The sequence below is a fragment of the Mus musculus genome, chromosome 5, assembly GCF_000001635.26.
Source record: "Mus musculus strain C57BL/6J chromosome 5, GRCm38.p6 C57BL/6J".
NCBI lineage: Eukaryota > Metazoa > Chordata > Mammalia > Rodentia > Muridae > Mus > Mus musculus.
This window is the reverse complement of record NC_000071.6, coordinates 17,874,398-17,896,356: the sequence shown is the minus strand read 5'-3', so window position 1 is coordinate 17,896,356 and position 21,959 is coordinate 17,874,398. Positions and strand designations below refer to the sequence as shown.

At 36.2% G+C, this 21,959-nt stretch overlaps 1 protein-coding gene across 4 annotated transcripts in view; it reads left to right on the top strand.

Annotated features, from left to right (window-relative positions):
• The first annotated feature begins 7,397 nt into the window (after positions 1-7,397).
• Cd36 (CD36 molecule) overlaps positions 7,398-21,959 on the top strand; it is a 107,270-nt gene continuing 92,708 nt past the window's right edge. Inside the window, exon 1 of one of the 4 annotated variants that reach the window (NM_001159558.1) lies at positions 7,398-7,646. The gene's annotated coding sequence lies outside the window, so the exon portion shown is untranslated. The remainder of the gene's footprint in view (positions 7,647-21,959) is intronic. The other 3 variants (XM_006535620.3, XM_006535623.3, XM_006535624.3) reach the window with 3 other exon arrangements.

The window sequence follows — 21,959 nt, the reverse complement described above, 5'->3', positions numbered from 1 at the left end:
TGATCTTCACTTCGCTTTGGTAATTGGTATCTGTCTAGATAATCATCCATTTCATTTAGATTTTCCAATTTTGAGGAGTATAGGTTTATGAAGCAAGATCAAATGATTCTTTGAATTTCCTCAGTGTCCATTGTTATGTCTCCCTTCTCATTTCTGATTTTGTTACTTTAGGTACCTTCTCTCTGACTGTCTTTTAGTTCATTCGGCTAAGGGTTTGTCTATTTTATTAATTTCCCCAAAGAATTAGCTCTTGTTTTTGTTAAATCTTTGTATCATTCTCTGTTTCTAATTGTATGATCTCACCCCAGAGTTTGATTATTTCTTGTCTACTCCTCCTGAGTGTGTTTGCTGCTGCCCCTTCTCCTCCTTCTTCATCATCATCATCTTCTTTTTCTTCTTCTAGAGCCTTCAGATTTAGTTTTGATTCATTAGTATGAGAACTCTCTAACTTCCTTATGAGAACATTAAGTGCTATGAACTTTCCTCTCTATGCTGCTTTCATTGTGTACCATAAGTTTGCAAATGTTGTGAACTCACTTTCATCCAATTTTAGAAAGTCTTAAATTTCTTTATTTATTTCCTTACCCAGTGATCATTGAGTAGTAAGTTGCTCAGTTTCCATGAGTATGTAGGTTTTCTGTTGTTTCTGTTGATTTTGAAGTCTAGTTTTAATTCATGGTTATGTGATAAGACACATAGGGCTATATCAATATCCTTGCATCTGTTGAGGTTTACTTTGTGACCTCAAATACAGTCTATTTTAGAGAAGGTTTTGTAAGGTGTTGAAAGGAAGGTAAACTCTTTTGTGTTTGGGTGAAATGTTCTATAAATATTTGTTCGGTCCATTTGAATCATAACCTCTGTTAGTTTTGTAATTTCTCTTCTTAGTTTCTGTCTCAATGACCTGTCAATTGGTGAGGGGGGCATATTGAGGTTTCCCACTATTAATGTGTGGGGTTTGCTGTACGATTTAAGCTTTGGCAATGTTTCTTTTACAAATGCAGTCTTCCTTGCATTCAGGGAGTAGATGTGTAATCAGAGGAGCAGTCAACATGGGTAAGCAGGTATCCCTATATCGTAGGACATGGAACCTTTAATAATATGCCCAGGACTGGAAGAATTGCACAGTAGTAAATTCATTTTTAGGTCTTGGGGGCCCTCATATAATATTCTGATTTCTGTAGTATCTATGCTAGTTTGTACTCTCACCCACAGCAGTAGATATGTACCATTTCTCTACATTCTCACTTAATTTGATATCATTTATGCTCTTGAGAGCAGGTTAATTCCCACAGTCATCTCAACAGAATGATTGATGGTTCCAACTGGTCTATGGGGCATTTACTCCAAATATGCCACAATGAATATGGAGTCAATAAAATCACTCACTAAACATTTTTGTTTGTTTTCTTTTAAGATATTCTTGGGATTGTAGACCAGTTTGCTTGAAACTCACTGCCTGCCTCCCAAGGATAAGATAGGTTTATTTTTGTCTTAATTTTAAAAATGGTACGTATTTATATTATCAAAGAGATTAAATAGCATACAATACGGCTGGAGAGATGGCTCAGGGGTTAAGAGCACTGACTGTTCTTCCAGAGGTCCTGAGTTCAATTCCCAGCAATGTCATGGTGGCTCATATCCATCTGTAATGGGATCTGATGCCCTCTTTTGGTGTGTCTGAAGAGAGTAACAGTGTACTCACATATATAAAATATATAAATCTTTAAAAAATACAATATACCAGAGTATAAAAATTTTCAATGACCATTTTTACAGTTAAAATAGACTTTGTGGATCAAGAAATAAATTTTGGATCATTCTAGAAACACAAACAGAAGCTGAGAGAGGAAAGAGAGAATATTAAAGAAGAAAAAATATAGGAAGAAAAATGAAAGAGTAAGACTAGAAACTAATAGATACCTATATTTAGAATATTCATAGAGCAAAATAGCCCCAACAGGGGATCAAGAAAATACAGGAAAAAAAAAAAAACAACAAAGAAACAAAACAGGAATCTGAACTTTACAAGAAGCAGAATAACAATATATTGAAACATATTCTCGTAGCTAAATATGTCAGTGCTAGAGAATTACCGTGGACTTCACATCGGTGCTTCTTCACCTGCGTGTATTTCTCTAGAAGAAAAGTGGATCGTGCTGTGTATTGTTGCTCACCAAGCAAATATATCAGAAGTGTGTTTGAAGATGATTATTATTATTGCTGATAAGTTACCTGAACACCTCAAAACAGTTTTATAAACAGAAAGTGCCTACAATATAAAAGCAATCACTGTAACAAATGCAGGCTCCGTGTTTGATTTAAAAACCAGTGGGGACATCTGCTTGGCTGCTACCATAATTGGCTAGCAGCCTGTTGTTTTGTTCTGCTGGAAGAGGGACCTTGTGTCCTGTGTATATTCTCTCCCCTTGGTCCAGAGGGACTTGAGTTTCCATTAGATTACAAGCTCTATACACATACCCAGACGTGTATAAAGCTCTTGCAACATTTCTTTAAATCAGTTTTGGTTGGTTTTCAAGTACTGGATTATTTTACTTATTGGTGTACAAGAGTTAAAGGTGCCCTTTAGTTTGCTATACCTTGTGAAATCTTTCTGTGAGAACAAAAACTAAACAGTAACTCACACCCTCACAACTTCCCATTTTTCCTTGAGGGCATTTTTTCTTTCTCAATGGGTAATGTTTCCACAATCCACAACCTGTGTTAAAAAATTCATGCTTATAGGCAACACACATTCTCTCCTATATCTCAACTTATCTCTAGATTACTTATAATACTTTCACTAATATAAATAAAATATAAACTTCTGAATTACTTAGAGATAATGACAAGAAAATGTCTGTCGATTTCCAGTATAGATTCAGTTTTTGTTCAAATAACAAGTTATGTGGTGTTGGTTGAGTCTGAATTGGAACTTCAGAGAGCATCCAGGACTGCTGCTCTTCATGTTTCACTGTTCACTGGCATCTCCTCGGACACAATTCCTCAATAACTTGTTCTCTCACTTATTCTCATTTTCATCCATAAAATGGTGTTTCAACACTTGGTCTGTGCCAGCCACTGTAGCTTCATGTTTTCTGGTGATTGCCCAAGGAACACGACTTCTACAACTCCATAGAAGACTTCTTAAATGAACCTCATAATTTCCCTCATACCAACACATAATTGGATGTCTATTTTGCATTCAAAATACATTTTCAAAAATCCTTATGTGTTCCCTTTTGCTTTTAGATCCACTTTGGCCAAGTCTCCCTTCTATCCAGCCTCAGTTTTTTTTTTTTTTTTCTTTCTGGCATCCATTTCTACCTTTCTGTATCCACTAGCATTGCTCACACAGACTTTATCAATGCAATTGAGATTTTATTATGCCTTCCTTAGAGTCCTTCAAAGCATTAAAATACTTCAAAGGATTTTTCTTGTTCCTAGAGTAGGGATAATCCATACATATTCCTATGCCATCTATTCTTACTCTTTGCTCTTCTTTCTCATCCTGCGTCTTTGTGCTTTTAGTTGTTTTAACCTATCATGCTCCTTTCCCTCCATGGTTCACTGCAGTTGCTTGCCCTTGTCTTTAAATACTTTCCTAATTGTTTGCCCACTAAAACCTATTTACTTTTATACCTCAGTTCATTTCCTTTATGTGTACACAAATGCAAAACATCCATATATAGATGTGCATTCACCAAATAATAAAATAGATGCACAATCTTTGGTACCCAACTTATCACCTAAAAGAAGATGTTCATATGTACATGATGTTAATGTAGCCTCCTGCTGTATCAAAGAATAAATGGCCACCTGATGAAAAACAAAACAAAACAGTGTTTCTCTTGGCTCTGATGTGTTATGTTAATTGTTGATGAGGTTTTTGTAATCAGTGCAGATGAGGATGGAGGTAGGGATTAAATGGCTTATAAAGCTACTGAAAATTTTAAGCTTTGGGAAAATACTAGAGATCTTAGTAGAAGTTAATCTTAATAGTATGGATTCCTTCAATCTCCATTCTTAATACTGAGCAAATAGGAAGCAATTTCTTCTAAATCTAATAGTTTACAAATATAATACCACAATTTTTAAATATAAGCAGAAATATTACATGTTAATCATAGCCAGTGTGATTCTTACCATCTATGTGTTTTGTAGAATGACTAAATCCACTAGTTAACATGAATCCTTCCGGGCATTCTACCACGTGTAGTGGAGTGAAACTATTTAGGTTCTTTTTTAAGTTTTTCAAGAAAAAAAAATTAAAGTCAGTTCTATGGCACACATTTCTTCTTAATCACAGCACTTGTAGGACTGAGACAGGAGAGTTCCTATGAGTGTGAGGCAAACCTTGTTTACATAAGTTATGAGGCCTTGAGAGCTCTAATGTACTATTACAAAGTTAGGACTCTTCTCCTCCAAAGCCAAAAGAATTAAGGAGAAAGAGACCCAACAAAGCCTTTGCCGCAAGCTGAGGGTTAGGAAAAGGATATAACATGCATGGCAGATGTGAGACCAAGTTAAGCAGAGAAGTCTAATAGGAAACATTTGCCACAATTCTCCTTTAAGTAATGTCTCTTAGGAAGGATGGTTTTGAGTGGTATGCAAAGTTGTCTTATTAACCTACAGAAAATTCCAACAGGATTTTGCTGGCATATTTAGTTGTAAATATTGCCACCAAATATCTTTTTGATCCTATGTTGTTCATGCTTAGCAAGCTGATAATTATCCAAGGGTGTTTCTCAAAAATGTTTTTCTGAAACACAAGTTAGCAAGGTTAAGGTTTTCATATCTCAGTGACAATTACACATTGTTTTCAAGTGGGTCAAGGAGTTTATGCCATTTTTTCCCCTAGAAGGCTACAATCTGTTCCTTCCGTGTTATGTTACTGAGCCAAGGATTCGAAACAGTTCACCATGAACTCTAAAACAATGGACAAGGGAATACAAAGGAGGATATTTGTAATTTACATTTTTGGCCTGTCTGAAATGATTTTGAAAGTGACCATGTTATATCACTTTATGTTCCCCAAACATATGCAGCCTGACATATTGATTAATGAGTAAGGGAACTTCATTAATAATTAATGCTGGTGAAGTGGAAGAGGAAGACATATAAGAGAAAAAGATCCCTCCAGAATAGGGAAGAGAGCATAAACGCTACCACAATGTCAACATCAGAGTGGCATTGTCAAGGTCCAGGTGGATTTCCTTGCTTCTTTGGAGTAAGATTTTTCAGACAGGAATGAGTAGTACACGATAATGTTCTATGAGAATCTTATTTCAACAGCTGAAGGTTAAGCCAGTCATTGAACAACAAAGACCCCCGGAAGGGCTTATATTGACTTGTTCAAAGTTTTAGGTTTATAAACACTACAAAAACAATCAACAGGTTAAGTTTAGGTTACACTCATATTCCATGGTGAAGTGTTGTTTTCAAAACTAATACATTAAACAACAAAAACATCTCTGGTGATGACCTGAGCACATGGGGTCAGTGGTCTTGTCCAGTGATATTACAGAGAGCCTCAGCACTTGGAAGTTCAACCCTGGCTATGGGTATTTTGCTCTCAGCCATCACATTCTACTCCCCAGAAACTTATGTACAGAAACCAATGAGCAAATAATACTCGCCTGTAATTTTTGAATAGAACATTCAAAACTTCTATTTTTATTTACAGAGAATAATCCCTGCTTAGAGCTCAGAATGCTCCGAATGCCCATAGTGTTCTGTAACTACTGGTAGGTTCTGGACAGTATTTTCAACTGTTTTCTTCAAATAAAAATAAAAGTAATTTTTCATCTAAATGATGGGCATAAAATGTTTTCTATAATAATGAATTATCTTGAATTATATTTTGGAATATATGGTTCAAACTTCACATTAAAAGTTCTTCCTGGTATTGAGAAAAGAAGTCAGCAGCTGAAATTATTGTCACTTGCTTACCCTTTCAGTCTGTCACGTATTAGACCTCAGATTGCCTCTGGGGTGCTTTTACCAGAAATGCTTAAAAAGTCTTAAAAAAATGTTGTCAGGAGAAACTTGACACACAACTACCAGAGATGTCAGAGACCCCTCTACAAGTGGAGATTACTGTCTTGCCTTTTTGTGTTTTTTCTGGCTCAATGCTTCTCAAACTTACCTGGTATCTGAGCAGTTCTTTAGGGGGTGCGGGGTGGGGGGGGAAGATTTCTATGCTTTCTCTAAATTTGCTTAAACAAAAATAAATAGATTAGTATATAACTACAAATACTTGAATGTTGGAATTGCTCATAGAATAACTAATCTGACCAAAGCTAAAGCACAGGTGAAATTGATGGCTAGCCTGCAACAACTAAGATCCAGTCAAAACTACACAGTTTAGACATGCCACATTTATATTTTTTAGTTAAGTTTCTTTACTGTAGAATTGCCTTATAACTATTAAGTTGATTGAAAGGCTCATTTGGGATAAGGGAACAAAAACTGATTGTCACTCACACACGGCAAAATGCTAAGCAGATGGATTTCTCTGCACATGAGAACAGTAGTTAAAATATTATGAGAGTGTTGTTTTTAATGATTTGACCAAGCATCTGGCAAGTACTATTGCATCAGAATTTCATATAAGATGTGGAACTCTATGCCCTCTCCTCCCCTTAGTACCTTTTTAGGCCTTTGTAGAATTGAATTGTTAAATGAAAATACGTATCATCTCAAAAGAATCACAGGAGCATGTAGGTCTGATTGTGTTGGGCTTTTTTGGCCTCTCTCAGTTGTTTAACTATGAAGAAATTCTTAATACATGGATTATTTACTAAACTAGTGATACATTGATAGAATACATGCCCCTATTGGATCAGAGTTTAACTTTTATTACCAGATTTATTCAGATTGAGGGCCATGCTTTAATTCTTGTACCTATTAGTAATATTAAGCCCAGCTGCCAAAAAACATCCAAAAGATATTTAAATAACAGTAGTTCAGATGTAACCACCACAGCCATGAGTGGCACATTCTGACACATTAATTGAGTTAAAGAAGAATGGTGGCACTGTTAAAAATAGGGGGAAACATCCTAAGAAAGCTTACAACGTAAATACACATTGTAGGGACTGGCATCTAACAGCTTCCCCAAGTGGTTAGAGCAAAACCCTATCTGTTGACTAAACTGCAGTCCTGCTATTACGCTTGATCAAGAAAGTACCCAAGATTGTCTCTATCAAAGCGAATGATCATCAGAAGAGAAGCAAACTGACTAGTATTTCTGTATTTCATAAGCACAGCAACTATTTCTTAAGTAACACAACAGGGTTTCAGCAGAAAGAGGATTAAGGGTTTTATTTTCCTCAACTGAGGCACAAAATGAGGGTGATTTTTCACTTTAGCTTTCATTTCATTTGGCTCAGGTGTCAGAGACCTATATTTATCTCCTAGTAGGCGTGGGTCTGAAGGACTGGAATGCTCAGGATGTCAATGGCTGTCAGGCGTCAGGATAACCTAGAAGATAGATGAATGGTTGAGACCCCGTGCCTCCTCCCAGAATTCTCAGCTGCTCCGCTGTGGAAATGGTGTGTTTACTTTCTGTGTCTCCTTCAACAGTCTCCCTGAAGCCAATCTTAAGATCCTGTGACTGGGCAAGCAAGCTGTTCTAGAAGTTGGTGAGCCGAAATTTTATTTAGGAGTATAGCTGTCTGTGTCTTTGTGTTGATATCCTGTTATCTATGAATTAATTATGTGAACTTTCTGATGTGTGCCATCTGGTATAATAATTAATGTGCAATACTTCTCTTAAGAAGTTTATTTGCTTGCAGTTAAGGAGCTAGGGACATTTTATTTTGAGCCCTTATTTTTACATTGCCAAATCTCCCAGTTGGTTCTGTAATTTTCTTTTTTTAGGAGGGGGCTAGGGAATTTCATTTTCTTTTGAGAATTTGTGGAAACAGACTTATCCTTGAATTTTATATTTCTTTTTTATTTTCAAAATTTATGTTTTATGCCTAAATCTTATTTCATATCTTATTAAAATCTGTTTTTTTTAGACCTTCTTGAATATTAATATTTTGGTCATATGACTCTAAAACCATGATTTAGACTTTGTAATTTTTGCTTTAAGATTACAAAATGTCGTTCTTAAAAATCAGAAAAGAGGCTGAGTAGACTTTGTTTGCATGCTTTGAAAGCATTTTCTGGCTTTGTGTCACTCCTGATTTAGTGAATAAAAAAAATAATGGGAAAGCTTGTACTCTTAGCTAGTTAACTCCTAGGAAGAATGGGAAAGACATACTCATCATTGATGATCACACAATTGACACTGACTGTTGTCTCCCAGATAGGTCCTTTGTGGGTCAGTGGAAGGTTTGATTATATAGCAGATATCTTTCTGCAGGTGTGTTTCATGTACAGCCAAGTAAACAAAAAGTGTCAACGTTTCATAAAGTAAACTCAACTGTGTGCTCACTTATGGATTGAATAGCTGCTTGTGCAAAAAAAGCAATTCACTCTAACTTTCCAATCGATTTTGTAGAGTTTAGGACTGAATTAGATATGTTTCTTTACTGGGAAAAGGTCACTGGCTTTTTGTCTCTGGATAATGGCATGGTTGCTTACTTCTGGCTTATTATTATGAAAGTGTAGACATCTGTGTCCCTCTCTGGTTGGAAGGAATCTGGATCAAATGGAGACAAACAGGCCACCTGCCTTCTTCTCAGGTGTACCTAAGTAATACAAGTGGATTTGTGGATCAGTGAGACTCCTGTGAGCCTGAGAATGGGAAGGAGAAATGCCTCTAAATGATGTACCCCAGAAACACCAATTATTTGAAACTGGATCCTTTCAGAAAGGGCAACAACAGCTTTGTAATGGGCTGATCTGATAACTTAGAAAGGAAATCAAGAAGCAGAGGATAGTAAAACAACATCACTTGGGAAGAAAAGCCAAATGACAAGCTCCAGGTCTCCGAAGGTTGTTTGTTGTTAGAAGAAGCAAAAATAAAAGAACAAAAACAAGCAAATGGAAAAAAACATTTCAAGTGCTGCAAAGTTAGTGCCAGAGGGAAGTATAGGGTTGGCCGTTCAGCGAGTGACAGCAAAGACGACCTACTGTAAGATGGTTGATGTGACGGACATGCATGGTGCTTATGGAGCCTACTCTTCATTAAGATGAACACTTAAAAATTTAATCAAATATTACTACTAGTGTCTATAAATTTACCATCGTAGTTATTTTATGTTTGATGAAAAAAATTTACTGAATTTAAAATTAAGAATTTCTGTAAATTGAGGGTCTGTGTGGGTCTGCACCAGGCCCTTTACATATACATCATGCCATCTCTGGCTTCCAGGTTAGCTTTTTTATGAGGTTGCTGACTATGTGAATAAGCGGGTCTCTTTCTTGTGGCTTCTCTTTGACTCTTTCTTCTGTTTGTTTGTTTTGTTCAATTCCAATGTGTTACTCTTTGTCTTGTCTTTTGTATTATATGAATTACATTATAATTGTTATTATCTTTTACAATCCTCTTTCTTTTCTAATGAGATAAACAAAGGGAGTCCATCTGGGTGGGAGGTGAGGAGAAGGAAGGAGTAGATGATGTCAGAAAAAAAAATCCATTTTGAATAAAAGAGAAATGTTAAGGACAAAGAATTTCTGTGAATGCGTTTGTGCGTTACTGTGATTTTCCCGATAGCATTGTTTGGAGGGAAGCTGTAGTGTGCCTTACTTTTTACAACAGGATACCAGAAACAGTGTTTAGTCCTAGAAATCCTTTCTCTTATAAACAGCTAGTGAAAACAGGAAATGGTCTGAAACTCTACTGCACAGGAATGTAGAAAGAATTAAGTTCAGTAAACAGTTCTAGTATATCATTTGTTTTGTGTAGAGATTCAGAAAGTAGCTAAGACACTGTGTATGAAGGGCTAACAGTCTCCCATAGATCCAAGTCATTTATTTGTTGTTTGTTTTGAGACAGACTGGCTTCAAACTCATTATGTAGACAGAGGATAATGGAAGTGCTGATCCTCTTTCTCTACCTCCCAATTGCTGGGATTATAGGTATGGGGTTCCAAGCACTTTATGCGTTGCTGCATATCAAACCCTGGGTTTCATGCACAGCTATACCCTCAGCTCCAATAAGCTTTTATAAAAGGGAAGAAGAGGTTAAATTCCATTTTGTGTCCTTTAAAAATGGACCATGTGCAAAATTACATAGCATTTTTAGTTAGGTGCTTTGTAATTCTCTACTAAGTATTTGAAGATGTGGTGTGTCCAGAGATCTTTGTCACAGAAGCACTACCATATGAAAGAAGAAATGACAGAAAACTGGCGATGGAAGGGACATCTGAGACAACTTGGCAGCATTCATCAAGGGCCAGAGCATGATCTTCTAGAAATAAACTGCTTCGCCTTTCAGTGCTTCTAAGGTTTAAAAAATGTGATAAGGACAACTTTTGACATTTATCATTGTTATTGTTATTATTATTATTATCTGTCCTTGATATACATTGTCTCCAAATATTTCAAGTATAAATTTTATACTTTCAAATTTTTTATAGCAAATTTAAAAGTATTTTGGGGCAGAGAGGACATGTTCTTCACACTGCCATCAGGAATGTGTAGAACATCAGGTCAGGGGGCTGAGGCAATCGCTCTAACAGGCCACAGATCCTGGGATACAGAATGAGTCTCTGTCTGGACAAAAGAAAAGGACTACCACCACAAAATAGACTGTCGATCATTCTTTCATGTTTAAAAGGTGATTTAATTAAGATCATTTCAATTTGATTACAATTCACTTAGATACTGGTTTTGTCCTTTCTGGAAGGTTTGTACTTCTCTATTTGGGCTGTAATCAATGTCATCATAAAGTGAAATTGCTCCATCTGAATCTGGGAAGTTGAGAAATGATGTCAGAGAATCACTTTTTGATACAGGAGTTTCATGGCTTAGAACCCCAAACATAAAATAGGGAAACCAGCCTTTCTCCGTTGCGATTTCATGAGTGAAGCATAAAGCATCAGTTGGTGATGGGATTATTGTCTTTTAGACTCACCTACTCATGAAATGAGTCCTATGGTGTCTTTTCTAGGCAATACAGAATATTAATAGACTGTCTTGGCCTCTTATAACTAAGCAATACCTTTTCATAACTTCTCAGTTTTGCTCATATAGAATAAAACTTTTAGAACAAAAACAAAAACATAACAAAATAAAATATAAACAAAACCAGAACATTAATGAAAACATTGAAAGTATTTGTACAGTTTTCCTAAACCGTTCCCATAGACACTGGAGCAAGCTGCTGAAGGAAAAATGTATTAAACAGGCAATTGAGACATTAAGGGAGCAGCATAAATCGGTATGGGGCGGAGTTGTTTGCTTCCCTTCTTCATCAAATGTCTGGCTTCCTTTTACAATGCTAGAGAACTTTTAGAACAACGCCCGGTAGGCAATGTTAATTAAGTCTGTGTCCTGTGAAGTGAGACTTGCCTCCACACCCGTTCAGAGGTGGACAGTATTGCTCAGAGTGGGTGCTGTTGGCTAAAATGACAGTCTCATAATGGCAAGGCCTTCACTTGCTCGAATCAGCAGTATTTCAGGAACAAGCACCCACTAAATAGACTCTTTCTAATTTCAAAATGCAAGTAAAGGTTTTCTAATCTGAAATGTTCACTGAGAACTCCAATTAGTTAGAATAAATTAATTGTTTGAATAATTTAAGAATGAGGTTCTTCCATCTCATGTTTCATAACTTTGTAAAACATCCACGTGCATTTTCCTTAAAACACAGAGATTTGTGAAAAACAATTGAATAAAATATGGAGTTAGTTGTTAGAGAATTACCTATCTCAGTACCCTTGGGCTTAAACTAACTTCCTTCCTTCCTTCTTTCCTCTTTTTCTTCCTTTCTTTTCTCTTTTCTTTTCTTTTCCTTTCTTTCCTTTCCTTTCCTTTCCTTTTCTCTCTCTCTCTTTCTTTCTTTCTTTCTTTCTTTCTTTCTTTCTTTCTTCTCATTCTTTCATTCTTTTGGATTTGGTAGCATCTTTTATAGACATTTATTGATTTACTTTCATTTTTTTCATCCACTCAAAAATAGCTCTAAAATTTACTAGAAAAATGCTCTACAATTTTTCTGTGCTTCTATGGGCACCTCATAGTTACTGACCATTCTCCAGCGATTCTGTCCACAAGTTCATTGATTAAGCCAACAATGTCTGAGTCCTTTTTCTCCCCTTGCATGCATGACATAGACAATCTTTCTTCCATGCTCAGTTTTCTAGACTCCTTTTGCTATGTGTACCTTTCTCAAGATAAAATCAATGGAAACACTGAAATCAATATTTCTTACTGTTTATCCAAAGATATTCTTAAGAATTTATTGGCTTTTTCTCGTGTCTGGTTGTGATTTTTCTTGCTTTTATTTTGTGAGCGACTACAATTTGTACAGTCAATCGTCTTTCTGGCCCGACCACATTCTCCTTAACATTTTTCTGGGTGTAGTTGCTGTGGCTGACTAATAAAAGAGATCCAACTATCACCTATTTCTTATTTCCTTTCTTGGTTTCCTTCTAACTCTATTGAAAGATAACACAAAGTTTACTCCTTCTGTCTTCTATGCTTTTGTGTGTAGCATCCTTGCCCTGCAGCCTATGACAGTATAGTGTAAAACATTGTTTTATCAACCAACACCAGGAAACAGAAGGATAAGCAAAGGAAAATAAACTCTTTGCACTGGAGGGTAAACATAAAAGAGTTGACCATAATCATCTCATTATTTTCCCTAAGCCATTAATATTCCTTTTGAGTGTCCAGGATGCATTTTATCTTCTCAAATCTCCCATCCACAGCTTCCGTACATAGTAACGGGGAGCATTTCTGAAGCAGAAGTTCTGTAGAGTAAACAAAAGCAATTGAATCAATATGAATGGTCTTTCATTAAAAGAGAATGCTGAGTGGTTATTTTCCATGGCACAGAAACAAATCTCGGTCTGTTTTATAAGACTTAGGGACAGAAGTCTAGTTTCAACTATTCCCTAGTGCTTACATGTTGTTTTCCTTCAAATGCATCAAACATTAGTAGTGGGAATGAGTCTGCACATAGTTTTAAATCAATGTCTACCGACTTTTGCAAAGGACTCAGACTAATAGACATTTTAAGTGCTTTTATATACTCACTGTAATTCTCTTTCCAGGTTTCACATTATCTAAGCCTAGCCCCTCACACCAACCCTTCTCCTAAAAGATCTTATCTAAGATCATTGTTTGGTCTACATCTTGTATCTCTAACCACTTCCTTGTCTACTCAGGTATCTCTATGTCTAGTGGCTTTAGTTTCAGATGCTGGCATGCTGCATGCTGACTCAAAACTGTCTAAATCCTTTCAATATACATGCTTGCCATTCTGAAATTTCATGGTGACTGTGCTTCCATTAAAATAAATGAGAAATAACCTCTGAATCTGTGTGCCTTGTTGTACATAAATGTGTCTTAGACATCAGTAAAGCCAATAATTTATACTCTGCATATAAATTATACTCTATAAATTCTTACATTGTAAATAAATAGGTAGAATATGCTTATTTGACCTCATTGGATAACCACAATGGAATATGATAACAATTATGCAACTGATTATTATTTAATGAAAATAATTATAAATAATTGGTTAAAGTATTCTCTTATTACTATTTTATGTAGGTGTAAGCCGAGATCTTCCAAAGTCCCCAGGTCTGTGAATTTGGGCATGTTAGTAAAACTCTTTGTGACTTTGCTCCTGTACTGTAAAATTGGGTGATAAATGTACCTATTTCATAGGGTAATTCTAGAAAATTAGTGAGTTAATATATATATATATATATATACATTATAGATAATATTGTTTTATATATATATATATTTATATATATATATATATATATATATATATATATATATAATGATTATACCAGTGACTTTCATGTATTAATTAATTTAACAGCCTAAGTACAATTTTTACACTAAATTAAAAGTACTAAATATTAATACTATTTTAAATGATTAAGCAGAAAGATCAAAAGATTGAGTCAGGATTCTTCATCTAGAAAACATGTACTAACTCAAAAAACTCAAACAGTACTAACCAAATGTTTTCTTCAGTGCCAGTGGTACCTCCTTTAATTTTGATACTTAGTCCTCAAACCTGGGATAGTTCCCCCAACTAGCTAAATGTGTGCATGGTCCAGCTACCAATTTCATTGTCATGGTGATCCATGACTTGTCCATGTTTCTGAAACCTTTCCCAATATCTCCTTTCTACACCCACGTGCTAAGTCAGCTCTACATTTCCTTCCTAGTTTCTTTAGCAGCTTACTCTGGTCTTACCACCAACTGGTTCTGTTCAATGGCTGTTCTGTTCTTTGACTTAAATATAATAGAATGAAAATTTACTGAAGGAAATTTGCAGCACTAGATGCTATTACATGGCCCAAGATATTTTTAAAGCCCATTTTCTTAGTGATTCATACATTATACTAAAACCTTACCAAAACCACGCCACTCCACCCTATACTTGGGCTTGCCTTCTGCAGTCCTCAAGTATGTCATGGCTCCTTCCACTACCTGTGCCACAGCACCTCCTTCTGCTCTCTCTGGCATTCACTCTCAACACCTGGGAGTGTCTGTCACATTCTAACTCAATCAATGGTTTAGGACTATGTCCTTCAGATGACTTGTGATCTACTTGGGGAGGATCCCAGGCTTGTGCTTATTTGTATCCAAAATAAAGTCCAGAATCATGTGAATGAGGTCTCTAATTTCTGTAACCACAGTACTGGGACGGCTGAGACAGGCAGATCATCATGAAGTTTGAGTGTAAACAACAGAGGAAATTGTATCTTTAAAAAATAATAGTTGAGGGACTGGAGAGATGAGTCACTGGTTGCCCTTCCAGAGGACCAGGGCTTAATTGCCAGCATCTACATGGCTGCTCACAACTGTCTTGTTACTCCAATTTCAGGGGATCCAGTGCCCTATTCTGGCCTGCCTGGGCACCACACACATACTGTGCAGCATATTTACAGGCAAAACACTCATACACATTAAACGAAAAATAAACAATATTATTTTAGAAAAAGAAAATAAAAAGTAAATTCCAAGCAACGTGAGGACTGTAAAGTTCAAATATATTCTGCCAATTTATACCAGAAACAACTTAAAAGGCAGGATAAAAGCCTCAGAACCAGAAAATGCAAATAAGATCAAACAGGTTTGACACACTCTTTGTCTGTGTGCTTGGTGTTAATCTGACAGTGAGGAGAGACATATCAGAATATGGTTTGGGTTGCAGGCATGACTGGCCAGCAGGTGCTTGCTATGTAGGCAAAGGGTTGAGGGCAAGATAAGATTAGGGAAGGACATGCATCATACAGGGAGTGCCGTGCTCAGAGTCTGAGTTAATTTTAAATCTTTCCAGGCTACTAGGGATTGGAAAACAAATATAGGGCACAAGGCAGTGAAAAAATGCAGCTTGCTCTGACAGTGGAGTAAACCAGGCTAGGCTTAGAATATTATTTCTCAAAAACCGGTAGTAGACACTGGAGTACTGAACTTGGCACTCTTGATGCCTGCTTTAAAATAATTGTCATAATTATAATGTAACAATTATTATCACTGTTGCTTTAAAAAAAACCCAGAAATTTGTGCCTTGTTTACTGAGACACAGATTATTTAAGATTTTAACTTCCTCTCTATATTGTGTCTGTCTATTTCTTCTTTAAATGCTATTCAAAAATCATGAGTTTGCTTGTTACTAGATAGAAGAATGTTTTGTTCTCAAACCATATTATACTCTTCTGATGGACATTTCTATAATAACAACATCATAACATTGTGGCCAGGGTTTTTCCTTTGAGTGATATCTTGCTCATATAGATGAACAGTTCCTGGCCTTCTTTTGAAATAGAACTATGAAAAAGCTCTAAGGTGCTGCATGACTCCTGAGTAGGTAGCCTCTATCCCAGTGACCTCCTGGTGATTTCCCGATGACTTCTTAACACTACTCTTCCTCTTAGCCCAGAGTTTCTCCTTCTTAGAAGGTACATTTAGATTTCTTGAAAATTCTCAAAGGTTATGCTTCCAAACATACAGAGCATTGGGAGTTCCTCATACTTAGGTTCCTATTAACACTGTCTCTGCTGACTGCCAGAAAACATCTGTGGTTGAAGATGTTAATTATTACAAGGAGGTAACATATAGTATGTCAAAGTGACAGTGACTCAGTAAGCACTTGTGTTGAGCAATTTTTCCATCACTGAAAAAAAGAAATAGCTGAGTATAACAAGTTAAAGGGGAAATGATGTCATTAGATGCTGTAGAAGTTCCATTATTTCTGGACTTGCAGTGAATCAGAGCATTATAGCAGAGCAGCATGGGGTGGTACCCAAAGGGGCGGGAAAGGGGAAGAATTTGTAAGCATGGGACTAGGAAGAGAGGAGAAATGGGGTTCTCAATCAGGATGTAAAGTGAATTTTAACAAAGTTAATTTGCTAGAGCAAATGTGGAGAGAAAGAGCATAGGAAAAGGGGCAAAGGAAACCAGTTCCCTGCTTTTTACTAATTCTGCCTTCTAAATTTTCTATACCTTTATAATATCCCTTTGAATTATGAATGCATGAATGGACTAATCCATTCATGAATTTATGGCCTTCATGTCTTAAACAGCTCTCAGTTGTCCCAGTTGGAACACTGATTCATAAGACAATGTTTTCAGCATATGGAATTTTTGGTTCCATTAACATCCAAACAATAACAGAAACTCTAAAATTTTTAAAAAATTGGATGGAATTTAATTACAGTTGGTAAATTAGGGAAGGAATATAAAGTTGGGGAGCTGAAGTTGATGGTGAGATAAGACAATTTTAATCTCTCTAGGCAGAGGAGAGACTAGAATGATGCTAAAGATGTAATTGACAAGGAAGCAGTTGTCACAGTGTGTGGAAAAAGTCGTGGTTTCTGTGGCTTAGATGTTCATAATTTCCCTGTGTTCACATATGATTATAGAGTGGTTTTCTTTAGTATTTATTCATTATGATCTCAGAGAGGTATTATCTAAAGAAGAACATGAAAGCCTAGTTATGAATGCCAAACAGTGTCTATTGGTAGGACTAGGTCAGCTCTCACGAGTTGGCTGTTTTCCACAACACCCTGCAAACTTACATTATAAAGGCTGTATAAAAAACACCATTTCTACACAAGTTTGGAATAAGATTCTAAGAAAGTTCCTCTTGTAATTTCCTCTCTAGCTCATAAGATAGAGAAAACACACTGGATATTTCAATAGAAAATGTCGTTGTTTTGCTACGAGTGTGATTGTTAAGAGGCATGAAAGATGATCAACCTTTTGTATTCTATCAAAAGCTATTTTGATTAAACTTCACAGTTTGCCTTTTTTTTTTTGATGATGACATCTAAACAAATAAAATGTTCATTCTTTCTATTCAAGGACTATCCTCTCCCAGGGTGGATGTTCATTGTTGCTGCTTTCAAGTCAGACATATGACTATTTCATAAAACCTAAAATAACCATTTATTGAATACAATACTGTGTTGTGATCTTAAAATATTACATTTTTATTATAACTTCAAAAAATTAAAATGTGATTGCATCCTTTCCTCTTTCCCTTTCCTCTTTCCCTTTCCTCTTTCCTGTGCCCCTCATTTCCTCTTTCTCTAAGTTCTCCTTCCGCCTTTAATGCTCTCTCAAATTCATGCTTTCTTTTTGGTTATCTTTATTGTCTCACACACATTTCCATAATTATATAAATAAACCTTATAACTCCTCCTAGAGTCTCATATGTGTGCGTGTGCTCATGCGTGCACATGTTTTGGGCATGCCATGTATAGAATAAATACTTTGAAATATTAAAGCTGCTCAGGCCATAGGTTTATTTATATCCAATACAACCCATAATTGCCCTTTTAATGCTTTACTCTGATTGTTACAATATTAAACTAACGAATCATGTGTTGACCATTGAGTTGATATTTTGTTAGTAGCAATATAAAATGTGCATTACAAATAAACATAAAGTTGTATTAGTGATTTGGGGACATATTACTCTTCGAGTCCTTTTCTTCAGCATCAGATTTACATATGGTTATTATTATTTGTATACATCTACTGATTAACATTGTTGTCTGCAATGTTATTACAATGAAAAATGCAAACTTTCCTGGTGGTCAAAGGCTATTCTGTATGCCTAGTTTTGCAATAGAGAGTCACTTGAACTGGAAAAAAAATACAAATTTTCTTTATGCAATTAACTCTATGGTTGAGTTTTTAAATACCTTAAATATATTAACATAACTATGTAAATTTCTTTGCTTATGTCTACTCTTCATTTCGCCAGTGTCTTAACAGCTTTTTCCTTCAATCATTATAGAAGTTTTCAACTGTAAATTTGGCCTGGTCATTTCCTGGAGAATCTCCTTGTCTTGCACTTTGTTTGGCTGCTTTCATTCTCCTATATCTCTCCCTCTTTCATCCTATATACTTAAATAATCATGATACATTTTTGTATTGTATACCCTTTCTCTAATAAGATGGTCTAAACACTTGCTATGAAGCCAGAAGTCTATGTAATATCATTCACTGCTTCCCCTTTGAGAGGTTGTAGAGGTTTGAATCTGTTTCCAGATCCCAGATGATGTAAAAAAGAATGGTGGATATCCCTTGCTTATTGGTCTCTGGCCTTGGGAAGGCACTTTGTCTCTTGACTTTTTCTCCCAACTCTTACCTCTTCTATCTTCCACTCAAGACCCCCCACTTGACCTTATATTTATATTAAGTTATATTTGAGACACTAAACTACTATTCTACAACACACTGAAGTTAAGCTTTTTGTAGCTAAATATATCACTGTTATACAAACTGAGAAAATGGAAGAATTAGGGTTCTATTCATGTCATAACACTAACTGAAGCCTTAAAGTCACCTTTTATTATCTCCGCTGCCATTCAGAACTGCTCCGCCAACAAGCAGAGCTGCTGGTGTACAGTAAGTACTAAGATCGCTGTTTTGACCTTTAGTGGTTTATCATCTGCCTTTACTGAGACTGTTGCTTGATTTCTTATCTGGTTTCCACTGCCTCTTTTTTCTCTACCCTGCCTGTTATGTCTCAAAGTATCCTCAGAAGCAGTTAGGAAAAGCATGTGTCTCATGTATGATAATGGTGTTTGAAGTTTGCTTTTTGCTTTTTCAGCTCTTTCTGTTGTCACATTGAACGTCAAGCACATTCCCAGGTAATCCACACTCCGTCTAGACTAGGCACGACGTACTTTTCTAGAACTGCCTACACATGTCAGTTCAGGACCTTTATGTGGTTTTGGTGTTATTGTATTAATACTTCTGGGTGAATAATCTTCCCTATTTTCTCCTTTTCATATCCCCTTCAGTTACAAATTCGTATCCTGTTTAACATTCTTTACTTAGAATTACTTAATAGTGTCATTCTGCTCTCAGCATAAAGGTCAAACTCCTTAGAATATTGCACAAGGCACACAAAGTTCTGGTCAGCACCCAATATGCTAGCTTCTTGTCAGTTTTCCAAATGTGTCACTCCCTTCCTGCTTCTGAAATGACACATTCCGCCCCTAATATCTTTTCTTCCTTTTGTGGTACTAGAAAATGTGTGCTCACGAATTGAAACAAGTTCATTATTTTAGCCTACCTCCCCTCATCAAACCCAGTATCTTTTAAAACTATTTTCTTTTCTTTGAATTCTGGTGCTTGTTCCTTCAGAGATTTCTTCCTTCTTAATGTGAAATTGAACATTTTCATTCCTTTTTTTATAACTCTCTTTCTAAAAGCTTTACAAAATTGCTTTATAAAAATTCATGATGTTTCCCCAATGGCTATTTTCAAAGGTAAAACTTGCATATATGTGGTATTGGGCTGTATTTGAACTTAAATGGTATTTCTGCAGCACAATTGTTTCATGACCACAAATAAATTCTCTAACTTCAGCATCTCCTTTGAAAATGAGCATGGAAGTATCCTGTGCTTGAGGTTGTGGAAACCAAACAAGATGTGGGAAATTTGAAACTTTTATCATGAGAGAAGAAAATCTTTGTGTAAATTAAGACATTAAGATACAAACATTTTCATCTGTATCTGTTGTCTTCATTGATAACTCTGCCTCTAATATATACCATATAAACTAGAACTCCTCTACATCAAGACAAATCACAGAAATTTTAATCTTGCGTCACATTTCTATACCCATGTTGATTTAAAAACTTCTCTGTCCTCATCCTAGCTGACAGTAGGTGCTAGGACTCTCCTCATTTCTGGGAGTTGCTGCGTTTGTCTTTCAAGAGAATTTGTAGAGAGCCAGTGTTTCAGTGATCTGTTAGCTTCCTCTTCAGCATAGATTCATGCAGTTATGCCCATGCAAGTGTCTTCACAAACCACTAGTCAGTACATTTGAGGAGTTTCTATATAATTGGACCTGCGACATGAACTAAAAGTAACACAGCATGGAAACTCAGTAGCTCTTCTTATGTAGCTCCATCTATCCTTTTCCCCATTCATGCCACTTATTATATCCATTCTTATAAGCTGGCAACTGTGGTAAGCATTCCTCTGTGTTCCCTCATCTGGTCTAGCAAATTAATCACGTTCACACTATAAACCCAATTTACAAACAGTAAAAATATAGCAAGAAAATGTTTCCATGGCTGTGAACCAGCATGCAAAGCTTGGAAGGATGTGTTCACTGGGGATGGAGATTTCATTATAAAGGGTCTGAGTCTGTCTCCATGTAGGTAGGGGTACCAAAGCTAGGTTTTTGCCCATCACTTAGTGTATCATTCACTGAAATGCAGAGTTCATTAAAGGGGATTTATTCACCAGGTAACCATAGAAAAAGAAATGTCAAGTTCATTTCCAGAAAGAAGTGTTTAGAGATGTTTATAGAACAAAGAATCAAGGTTGTACAAGAAGGCAAGGAAAAATTGTAGTGTGTTGCTCTGCATATAATCCAACTTCATGGCTTTCACTGGAAACACACTCAGAAGACAGAAGCTCTAGAGTTCTTTAGTGGTTGGAGTTACATAAAAAAGACACCTGTGCATGTTGTGATTTCTCAGGCCCAAGTACAGGATCAGTCTTTTCTAATGGACAACAGCAGCCCATAAGATGTTAGATGCAGCTTAGGAAACCATTGTCACCATGACTGGTGTGTCAGAGTATCAGCTACAGAAAAGCCAGTGGAAGAATAAGACAATGGTTAGCTATAATAATCTAACAAACAATATAAGCCAGTACTGATGACTTTTAAAGTCACCTACATCAACTGCCCAAAATTAAATGCAGATTTATTCGAGACTATCTTCACTTTCAATAGTGTCAGACCTGAACTGAATTAGAGAACAGTAAATTTGTCTTCTTTTTTATTTATTTTTTATATTTTATTTTTTACACTCCATATTTTATTCCCCTTCCCTTCTCTCAACTGCCCCATCCACCCTCCAACTGTTCCACATTCCATATCTCCTCCCCAATCCCCTGTCTCCATGTGGATATCCTCATGTAGCTCTGCCTGTTCAACATGGAAGTCTACACTCAGTCTACCAACACTCATTCACATATTACTTTTGAGATTTTTGGTAAACAATTGTGGAAAACATTTACTTCATTTTAAATTGAGTTAGGAATGTGCACTGAAAAATATACTTCGGCTTTTGAGAAAGCAGCAGAAGTAGAACTGTCATTCTCTTTCCCTCCCATGTCCCCTCTGAGCAGATCATAAAACATTTATATCCAGAAGGAAGAAACATCTTAGCTTTAAAGGCTGCAACAAGAATCCTAACAGTCTGGCTTTGCTTAGCTGCCTCTAGTTTATTACGACTGGGTCATATCCTGTGTCTGATGATATTTCTACATGGCTTGCCATAAAGATATGTAAGTTTCCCTGTCTCTTTAGGTTGTCAGTGCTCTGTGTC